The sequence below is a fragment of the Vulpes lagopus genome, chromosome 3, assembly GCF_018345385.1.
Source record: "Vulpes lagopus strain Blue_001 chromosome 3, ASM1834538v1, whole genome shotgun sequence".
NCBI lineage: Eukaryota > Metazoa > Chordata > Mammalia > Carnivora > Canidae > Vulpes > Vulpes lagopus.
The window spans coordinates 12,136,936-12,148,550 of record NC_054826.1 but is presented as its reverse complement, the minus strand read 5'-3'; the positions used below and the strand labels follow the sequence as shown (position 1 = coordinate 12,148,550).

General features: G+C 36.5%; 1 long non-coding RNA gene across 3 annotated transcripts in view; it reads left to right on the top strand.

The window, feature by feature from the left end:
- The first annotated feature begins 2,420 nt into the window (after positions 1–2,420).
- Positions 2,421–11,615, top strand: part of LOC121487206 — a 33,648-nt gene continuing 24,453 nt past the window's right edge. For 2 of the 3 annotated variants that reach the window (XR_005986793.1, XR_005986791.1), the window contains exons 1-2: positions 2,421–2,579; positions 10,114–10,202. This is a non-coding gene — a long non-coding RNA (uncharacterized LOC121487206). The remainder of the gene's footprint in view (positions 2,580–10,113; positions 10,203–11,615) is intronic. The other variant, XR_005986792.1, reaches the window with a different exon arrangement.

Below are 11,615 nucleotides of genomic sequence, written 5' to 3'. Positions count from 1 at the left end.
ACTCCCCGCTGAGCAGGGAGCCTGATGCCACCAGGTCACAGGACCCCCAGACCATGACCTGAGAGGAAGGCAGATGCTTAACTGCTGAGCCACACAGGCGCCCCTCTCTCATATGTCTTAATAAATTCCTGAATGTGTAGGGAAACCCTAAATGCTCAGAAATTCCAGGCAAAATAGAACCATACTTGGTGGTGGTGGTGGTGGGGGAATCTGGATGTCTTAGAATTAATTGAGGAAAGGTTGCTACTTCGTATCACCATGGTGACTTCAACGTGATAGTTTCTAGATAGAGTAAATTCATACCTATTTTTAAAATTCTTTAGTATTAACCAGTTTGGTTCCTTTTTTCCAGTCCAGTTCATTTATGCATAATATGGGTTGCCAGATTACATGTAAGGTGCTCAGTCAAATTTAAATTTCAGTAAACAATTTTATTTTATATAAATGTATCTCAGATATTGCATGGGACATAAACTAAAAAAGTATGATTCCTACAGAAAAATAGTGATAAATACTCTGAGTCTTTCAGATTTTACAATAAGTTTCAGTTATCTTTTTGATATAAAGTGTAGTTTAGCTAGGCTAAAATTATTCAGTGAAACACTTGTTTTGAAAATGAAGGTTTCTTTTAAAAGATTTTATTTATTTATTCATGAGAGACACAGAGAGGGAGGCAGAGACACAGGCAGAGGGAGAAGCAGAATCCACGCAGGGAGCCTGACGTGGGACTCGATCCTGGGTCTCCAGGATCACGCCCTGGGCTGGAGGCAGTGCTAAACCACTGAGCCACCTGGGCTGCCCAAAAGATGAAGGTTTTTAAACATATAATTACATTCAGACATTTGTTCTTATGGAGGAGAAGGCTGAGGCTAACATTATTTTAATTTTTTTCTTCTAAGATGCTTCTTGGATTACTTATTTATCCTCAAAATTTAAGCTTTTATTGGGATATTTCTTGTTGTTGACATGTATTTAAATATGTGCAGGCAAAATTTCAGGTTTTAAAAGTTTGTTCTCATCTGGAATGTTTCTGTCTGTATCTTTGACTATCACTTCTAAACTGTTTTCTCTGGTAACTTCACTAGGGAAGTATAGTGTTTTCACTTTGCATCTCTGTTTTCTCTCCTCTCTGTGCCTGGTATCTCCCTCCTCATTCCATTTAGTTTTCTCCTCCTAATCCTTGGTTTATTTTTCTTATACTGTTGAATTAATATTTTTTTGCAGTTTTATATCTACTTTTATTGTTTCCAAAAGTGATTTCTTGGGTTTATTTTATTTGTATATTATTGAACACTATTTTTTGTATATTCTTGGTTAATAGAAATTATTTTGTGTGTGTGTGTGTGTGTGTGTGTGTGTTGGAAGCCTCTTTTTATTTCTTTAATATTGTGAAATTTATCTCAGGGAAAAATGATCTTCCTGTTAGTTCCTTTGTTTTCTTGTGTTTACTGTTTATTTTGCAAATGCTTTTCTATTTGGTCACTGTGGCTCTGAAGTTATTTTAAAGAATCAGGTGATATTAAATTGACTTAATTTACATTTTTGGCTAAACACTTCAGACAGTCCAGATAGTTATTTAAAGCAATTTTGATTTTAGCTCTATTGATGTATGTATTAAAGATGTGTGGGGGAGGGGGTTTAAAGTCACAGATCTCTGCTCAATAAAAACCTGAAGAACAAAGATACTATTTGAGTTTTTTCCTCAATGCTTATTTCTGTCACAAATCAGTGACTAAAATTAAAACAAAAAAACCTGAATGGTTGATTACAAATTACACTTCTTTTATCAGATCATAAGTACATGAGAAAAAAATTCTTATTTTTAAAAAAGATTTTATTTATTTCTTCATGAAAGACACACAGAGAGAGGCAGAGACACAGGCAGAGGGAGAAGCAGGCTCCCTGCAGGGAGCCCGATGTGGGACTGGATCCCCCAACCCCAGGATCTCGACCTGAGCCAAAGGCAGACACTGAACCAGTGAGCCACCCAGGTTCCCCCCCAAATTCTTATTTTAAAGCTGAATTCTCTATTATATCTTCCTACTTGTTATATTCTTTCTTACACAGACTTACTGAATTACTTCCATCATTGTATTTCTATTGTGTCTTTACTTATGGATTTTTCAGTAAGAGCAAACAAGAGAAATAGCTTTATTGCCGTTATTCTCCTTCCTTCTTGGTTTAAATTCTGCTAGATTTCATAAAATCTCTCTTTAGCTTCAGACGTTGAACTGATAGACTTTCTGAGCTGGAAAGGGTCTCTGACCCTCTTAGCATTTCCTCCAATGAGTCTCTGCCTTCCTATTTTCCATCCTGAACTTTGTCTTTATTGGAGTCACTGGGTTACTTATTTACTTTTAGAGCCCTAGTCTCCAAAATCTCAGGGCAGAGAGTAAATAACTGAAACAAGGATGCTCGAGTATGAAATTTATAAGGGGTTCTAGAGAGGAAAGCAGATGAACCAGGTGTCACCTGCCAGATGTAATCCTTACTTCTTCTCACTCTGAGCTCCGTTTCCGTGAACTGTCTGTCCTTCCGATCACCATTGGTTATCCAGAGAACTTCTGTCCGGAGTCCCAGTAAGCTCCCTGTGACTATAACTGAATGACTTATTTGGATTCTGGTAATATCACCAGCTTCCATCAGAATTTTACTTTATCCTAAAGTTGTGTTGTCACCTATCAACTAGTAGCTCTGCCAGTGGCATGACACTTTAATGTCTCCAAAAAGCGCTTGTCTTTTACCTGCTGCTCTTATGTCTAGTTCTTTAAGAATGACATTCTATCTATAGTCTTTTTGGGATTTATTTTTTGAAAACCTGGTAATGATTTATTACGATGGGTTCATTGATCTATTTATGGCAGTAACATCCTTTGGAAAGTGGGTTACACCACAAAAAATAGAATGTGAGCAGCCATTCTGTGAACAAAAACAAAGGAATCTGACTTTCAGGACTCAGTCATCCTGTGTGTCACTTATCTAGCAAACTGATCATGATCCTTTATAGATAGGAACAGGATTACCTAACTTAAAATCTAAAACATGATTTCATAAGAAATATAGTAGAAAAAAATCTTTTTTTTTTTCAGTGCTTATCTACCTCTTCCTTAGAAGCTCTTCATTACTTTGGATTTCTTTTCCCATCTTATTTAATGGAAATTTGAAAATCTTTATTAATTAAGAGGAGGCACCATGATATTGTGGAAAGATTAACCAATCAAAAATCAGAGTCCTGAGTTTTCATCTCAACTGCTAAGTAAAATAGCTGTGTGACTTTAAACTGCATTTCTAATCTCTGATCCTCAGTTTTCTCATATGTAAAAGAGATTAAATTCTAAGATATCATCATGCTCTTTTTTTTTTTTAACCGAGATATAATTGGCAATGACATTGTATTAGTTTTAGGTGAACAACATAGTGATTTGATATTTGTATATATAGCAAAATGATCACCACAGTAACTCTAGTTAACATGCATCACCACACATAGTTACAAATTTATATTCTTGTGATGATATATATATATATATTTTTTTTTCTTTAAAGAGGGAAAGAGAGAGAAGGAGAGACAGAGGGAGGGGGAAGGCAGTGGCAGTGGGAGAGAGAGAATCTTAAGCAGGTTCCACTCCCAGTGCAGAGCCCAACATGGGGCTTGATCTCACAACCCTGAGATCATGACCTGAGCTGAAATTCAGAGTTGGATGCTTAACTGACTAAGCCACCCAGGCGCCCCTCCTGTGATGAGAATCTTAAGATTTATTCTTTTAGCAACTTTCAAATATGCAATACACAGATTGCATAGTTATATGTTATTAACTAGGACATGTTAAGAGTTAATAGTTATTAACTAGAGGCATGTGCTATACATTACATCCTCAGGGCTTATTTATTTTAGAACTAGAAGTCTGTACATTTTGGCCATCTTCACCCATTTCATTCACTCACTACCTCCCCACCTCTGGCAACCACTAATCGTTTTCCTGCATCTATGAGTTTGTTTGTTTAAAGTGCCACATATATGTCTAGACTCATTCTTAATGTTCTTAATGGTGGGTATGTATGGATAACTTGGGGTATCTGCTGTTATTGAATTTTCCCTTCTCCCACAGTATATGAAAGCTAATCTAAAATAAGTTCTAGTAGCTGTCAGATAGGACAAAGAAAATAATTTTGATTATTGACAAGAACCTTTTATGTAATTCAACTAATATCTTTGAGAGCATAATTTCTATCTTATCACATTAAAGGAAATAAACAACTACCAGAAAAAACAAGTATAACTGTTTTAATCATATACTAATGGCATGAAACAAGCTGAAAAAAACACACGCAAAATTTTTAATTATACTATCATGATAGAATTTAGACCAATGCAAGGCTAATTTTATTCTATACCAATCTTCCGGACATGACAGATTTTATCTAATTGATCTTTCTCAGATGTCAACACAATTAAAAATGTATGATTATGGGTGAAGGAAGGAATATTTCAGGACTAGATTAGAATGAGTTTCTGAAAGTCTTGAATTTCTTAAAGACTTTCATGTTTTAGGTTCAGGAAAGACCATCATTTTCATCATTGAAGAATTAATTTCTTTGTCATGAAACATGATATTGGCAAAGCAGGGCTAGTGTTTTTAGTAAGTTTTTTCCTCTTTAATGTGTATTCAGATATATCAAAGACTTTTTCTTTTTCCATTGGCCAGCCTCCAGTTTTGTTCAGGTCATCCTCTGTTTATCCTGTTTTCACAGAGCACATGTTGACCCAGAGAAAAGCGTAATTTTGTCATTTCCTCATTCCTCTGAAACAACAGATACAAATTATTTATTTGCTTAAATACATCATAATTTTCTGGGAATATGACCAAAGAAAGATGAAAGTATGACTTTAGCAATTTAAACAAAATAATGAGATCAAACTGTCTTGGCGAGAAGGTACTTAGAAGTACTGTTTGGTTTATACTCTACCAGTAATGCTATCTCTTAGAAATCACGTGCTGCCCAGACTTTCTACACATTATTAAGGAATATACGCTATTTAAAAACTCTTTTAGGGGATCCCTGGGTGGCGCAGCGGTTTGGCGCCTGCCTTTGGCCCAGGGCGCGATCCTGGAGACCCGGGATCGAATCCCACGTCGGGCTCCCGGTGCATGGAGCCTGCTTCTCCCTCCGCCTGTGTCTCTGCCTCTCTCTCTCTCTCTGTGACTATCATAAATAAATAAAAAAAATTTAAAAAAAAAAAAAAAAAAAAAAACTCTTTTAAAACTAGGATATTATGCTTTTTTGATTAAAAAAAAAAACAGAAACGAATCAATAACCCCCCCCAGCTCCAGAACAACTCAAAAAACCAAACTCTGTAGATTTCCAAATTAAAAAAAACAAAAAAACAAAACAAAAACCCAACACCTCCCCCAATTTCTCTATTCACAGATATTTGACTGACCCAATTTCCATTATGGTGTAATAGAAGGTATTAAGTTTCCTAAGTTAACAGCTTGATATTAGTCATTTCATTGATTTATAATACGTCTATGAATGGTACAATATTTGACAGATGGGCTTTTAAGAATTTTGCTGATTTTCAACCTGTTAGCTATTAATTTATGTTCTTTTACATGGATTGTATTAGTCCTTTTATTAGAAACTGTGGTGCTAAATTACATTATGTGGACCATGTTCAAAATTAATAGAAATTCCATGCTTAATGTATAAATATATTGGTTCTTTCTTTTTAGGAAACATATTCAAGTAATATGAGATCAAAATGGTTTAAGTTACTAAATAAGAATGGAGGTTTCAAATCTGTTTCTAATGCTGATTCATTGTAAGATGTGTGAATTTTTTTCCCCTGATCTGTTGTAATTATAGTAATGAGGCACCTTGAAAATGTAAGCTGTTAATTAATAAGGCTATGTCTAATTGTAGCTGCTTTATACCACTGTCTGGCATTTTGAACAGTAATCAGATATTAATGTACCCTCACATACACAGAGTTCTAACCACCATCTCCCCATAATTTATTCTTAATCCATCCTGTTTAGCTCTAAGAGAGAGCTCTCTCTCTCTTAGAATCAATCAAGTGTCTCCCATCTCTTGCAGTAATTACTTTATTGTAATATTGTTACCTTTAGGAAAGATATAACTTATTTTCTCCCCCAGATGAGTTTAACTTGTGTCATTGTCCTTTATTGGCCACATCTCATCGTTGCCTCTTTCTAAAATGAGACATCTCATTTGTTCTTTGAGTCTGTCGATACTTAACTTTTAAACTTTTTTTTTCAATATGATAAATCTACTGTTTCAGTCACAGCCATAACTGGATCACATTCTCTGACTGAAATGGAGATAATTTTGATAGGGATTTTGTAGCATTTATAACATTCAAATGTTAAATGGGCACTAATTTAAAGCCAAGTGTAATGCCAATTAACATTAGATTAATCAGGCAGTTGAAGATTCAAGACCATGATTTGGGCATGTCCATCTATCTTCCTCCCTGCCAAAGATCTCATTGTAATGATAGACATTTTATTTGTAAAATAATGAAACCAAAATGGTATTGGAAAACAAAATCTCATTTTGAAGAATTCCATGAAGATAGAAACCCAATGGAATTGGAATGATGGAAAAATCAGAAGTGAGAGGATGGTAACCAGTGGAATCAAGGACAAGTATTATTTTTCCCAGAAGAATCTAGAGAAGCTCTAAGAGCAGAGCTCTGCAGTAAAAAGTGGCATTTACAAATAGGCCTGGTTAAGGACTATTATCGGGAGAATTAATTAGCAACTGCATTGGAAATAGCTGTTTCTCTTGTATGTTCAAGAAAGCTACCATTCAGACTACAACCTTCTCTAAAGATGTGCAACTTCCAGTCAACCTGGCATGAAATCCTAATGTGGAGACCTGAAAGAAAAGCATGGTGAGGTCCAGGTGACTCTGGAACTTCACCAGTTGACACACATGAACATACATGTCCATGGTCCCCCCACCCCAACACCCAGTATACTAAAACTGAGCTGTTGTCGAATTTTGAGCTGGATTTTCCACAGTTGTGGAAATCCTCCACCTGATTGTTCATGGCCCTCATTTCCCCACCAAGCTTGCTTTGGGACACACACTACCTGCTTCCACAGAACATGTAACCAAATCTTATTTAAAAGAAGTTGTGGTACGGGAAAAGAAAGAGCTTATATAAATACAGAGGGAATTCCTACTGATTATTTAACCCAATCAATTAGAAGTTCATTCATAAATGCATAAGCATCAGGAACACCAGGCTTATAAGGAAAACAGCATGAAGAGGAGCACACAGATGAAAGCTGTAACAAGTGGAACTATCTCAAAGGAAATAGAGATAGTATCCAACAAAATGTTTTAAAAATGCTAATTGTTAGTTTCAAAGAGATTTCAGAAAATATCACTTGCCAAAAAGAATAGGAAAACATAGAATGAAAAACACTTTGGGTAATTAAACAATATGAATGCTAAAGTACAAAATTTAGTGAAGTGGACAAATAATGATAGAATGCACATGTCTGAGAGGAAAATTGGCATATGGAAGATAAAGTTGAAAAACTCCCAAATACAGGATGAAATTTTGAGATGAGAAATATACAAGTATATTAAACAAGTCTTAATAGAAGTTCTGTAAGAAGAGGATATAATTATTAATGTTAATAGGAGAAAATTTCCCAAAGTTGTAGAAGGTTCAGGTCTCAGGAGACCTTGAAGGTGAACTGAATACTAAGAGAAATTATTAAGAAAAGGAAGAGAAAGTGTAGAAATGTCTTGTTTCAATTTAAAAATTCTGAGAGAAAAAAAATTCTCTTTTTTTAAAAAAAAGATTTTATTTATTTATTCATGAGAGACACAGAGAGGCAGAGACATAGGTAGAGGGAGAAGCAGGCTCCCTGTAGGGACTGGATCTCAGGACCTTGGGATCATGGCCTGAGCCAAAGGTGGACACTCAACCACGGAGAACCACCCAGGTACCCCGAGGGGGAAAAAAAATTCTTAAAGGCTCTGGAGACATGAACATAATTCATTTATGGAGGAAAGAGCAATAATTTTAGCAACTCTGGATACTTTGATGCAGTGACTTGAAAATTATACCAAGATGTTAGGCAGTTTGTAATTCTCAATGATAATTCAAGCTTTCATAAAATATTATCCAAAAATTAATATTTTGAACACAGAGATACCCAGAACATTATACATGATGCCCAATATTAATAAAAATTGCCCAGTAATACTTAAGAGAAAAGAAAAAGTAAAGAGGATGGGTTGACACATAAGACAGGGTAACAGCACAATATGACTGTAAGAATATTTAAAGGGACTTGGGAGTCTTGTTATTGTTGACAACACAAGATTTCAAGGTACAAGTATTTTATTTAAAAGTACATTAATGAAAAAATAAAAGCACATTAATAACTACCAGCAGAACTAAAAGAAACTACTCCTACTAGTGACTGACTCTTGGAAGTGATTCTAGGAATGTAAAATTTGAGGGGTTTTTACTTTTCTATCTTTCTGTATTTCTTGAAATATATTTAACTATGTAAGTATATGATCTTATAATGATAACAATGACAAAAATAACTCATTTTGAAAAGAAAAAGTCCCATGTTCTTTGACATAAGATCAAAGAGTTCTCTCTTTTTAAACTTTTATAGATGTTTCAGATTTTTCTTAAATACTGGAAAGGGATTAAGGCAAACAGTAAGAGGCAGCATTATTAGAGAATGGCAATGGATGAAGGCAAGGAGAGCTGGAGATCGCAACAATTTCTATACGTTATGAGGATTTAGAAATAAAACAGATATGATCAGACATCTAGCTCTTGCACAAAGGAGAAGTAATAGACAGAGTGGGCTCATGGCTGCTTGTGTAGTTGTTCAGGGCCCCCTGCTCAGTAGCATTCCTTGCTTAATGTTCAACGCTCAGGCTGCAGTCTTGAAATGCTTAATCATTTTATCTTTGAATTTGTATTTTGTAAGAGTCCAGTGCAAAGCTAGAGTATATGCACTGGGAGCTCTGAACCTTGGAGACTTGGAGACTTGGCTCAGGTGTAGTCCCCTCAGCTCTACCTGCTCACCTCTCTAGTATCGGTTCTCAGCTTACTGGTCTCAGCCAATTGGTTCTCTGGGTTCTGCTTGACCCATCCCCACCTCACCAAGACTGTAACCCTCCTGGTCCCATTGGTGGGAGATGTCTATATTCTGACACTGCCCTGATTCTGGGAGAACTTGGGCATTGGCACAGAGAAGGTAGGGGCTAGTCTAATACTTCATGGTGTCTTAGGATGGCATAAAACTTTGACCATCTCCTTTGTAGGCTGGCAGTGCCATGGTGCAATCTGCAGGCAACTTGGCAAGGGGCCTACAATGTGTGAGTGTTAGTTAAAACCTCTCAAAATTCCTAGGTTGAAACCCTAATGTGGTGGCATTTAAACATAGGGCTTTGGGAGGAAATTAGGTCATGAGGGTAGAGACTTCATGAATGTAGATAGTGGCCTAGAGACAAGAAGAGACAAAAGAGCCATCTAGTTCTCTTTTTACCATATGAGGATGTAGCAAGAAGATAGCCCTATGTAATCTGGAAAGAGGGCACCTACCAGCAACTCAAGCATGATGATTCCCTGATCTTAGACTTCTGGCCTCCAGAACTGTGAGAAGTAAATGTTCAAGACTCTTAGTCTGTGGTGATTTGTTATAGAAGCCCAAACTAAGAGTGTTTCCCATTGCCTATCCGGGTACCAAGCAAAACACAGCGTGGAAATTGCAATACATTAGAGTATATCTATCTGCTGTGGGGTGGGGCTGCAGGCCCAGGAGAAGGAAAGATTGACTTCCCTGTTTCCAGCAAGGACCATAGATTTTCATTTTGCAGTAGGCCCTGCAAATTATGTAGCCATCCCTATGGGCCAACTCCATGTGAAACAGTGGCCGTGACGTCATCCTGCTGTTTCTATGAAGGGGTGGGGGGTCATGATTTTGTCTTCCTATTGCCAAGAAATGATGGAACGTCAGGAATTCTTGTTGATCTTCATGCTGGCACCTCCGGCATAGCCATAGCCACTTCCTGAGATGAATGCCTCCTTTTCATTCTCAGCAATATCTTCACTCAGAAGTGACCATGTTGCTGCAAGCTTCAAAAAGTCTCCCACACCTTTGCTTCCAGTTCCAGTTCCAAATCACCTGGTAGGTATTTTTCTACCTAATTCATTCCTTTTGACATTTTTATTTTCCTGAATTTTTCTTTCTGTTATAGGCTTCCCTTATTTGTACTTTTCTGTCTCTCAGGCTTTTCTTCTTTGTTCCTAATCTAGTGGTAAGATTTAATTTATCTCTTACAAGACTGAAAAGTAGGTGGAATTTTAGATTCTTACTAGTATTTATTCTCTCTCCCCAGCTATTTTTTCATTTTGGAAATGGCATTTTTCAACATGTCATTATTTGTTCTCTGAGCTTATGTTGCATGCTTTGTCTAAATCAAGATACAGTTCTCCTGAAATTTGGGAATACATGCTTTTAATTAACTTTATTTCTGCTGATCTTCATTTAAGTTCCCTTTGAAATAATTTCTGAGAACCAGAGTCTATAAGGCTCAGCACTGGGGCCTGGCAAGTAACACATAAAATTCTCTATTAGAGTATTTCAGGAGGGCTTTTGTAAACCAAATAAATTGAGAGTTCATCTACCCAGTAATAACTGACAAGTAAGCTTTTGCAGTGAAGGAAGAAGCTGATGGTTAAAAGTCCCGAACTCCCCAATGGTTTGCAAGTGAGGGTTTTGAAAGGCAAACTTTGGGGCAGGGGTCTCCTGAGAAGGTGGATGCCATTGATTGGAGGCCCATGAGGTCATGATAGCCGGTGTTTCTTAATAACTGGTGCCGTTTTGTTTGGTTCCCCAGAGGTCCACTCCATCTCTGAGAAATATCTTTGTTCTGTATGTCAGAGATTTCATTAGTGCTGATTAACTACTTGTTCTACAGGTCCTTTTGAGTGATAAGCACTCCTATCCCTTGAGCCTAGGCCTTTGTGTTCCTTGGCGGGTCCAGCTGTACCTGTGGGTGATTGAGCCTTTAGTGTTCATTTTTCCATCTGAACTAACAAGACACATTCTGGCTTCACTGCTTCTATTTGGAGTAGAAGGAAAATATGTAAATTACAAGTATTTTTCATCTAGTCTATATTTCATTTTGGTGTTCAGTTGATCATTAGACATATTTCATATATAATGAATATCAGTGTTTCAAATATTACCACCAGTATTTCTTTATTTTTTCGTACTTTCTCACCCAGCCACTAGAATGGCCCAGATCTCATACTTTAGAAATAGCAAATAGGAAAAGTAGAAAACAGTGATGAAGGTGAAGTGGGAAGAAGAAAGAATATTAGAAATCTTTGCCAGGTCACTGTGGCCTCCTAAGGTCCAGCTTGGAGAACACCTTGACAAACTAAAAGTCATCTGGCTTTCATATTCTTCAATAAATATTAGTTGATAGAAGACAGTACTATAAATAGGTTCACAATAAAGGCAGAAAGAAAGAAATAAAACTATAATATTTGCTGTATCTTTTGTGTGCCAGGCCTTATACTAAATGCTTTACAT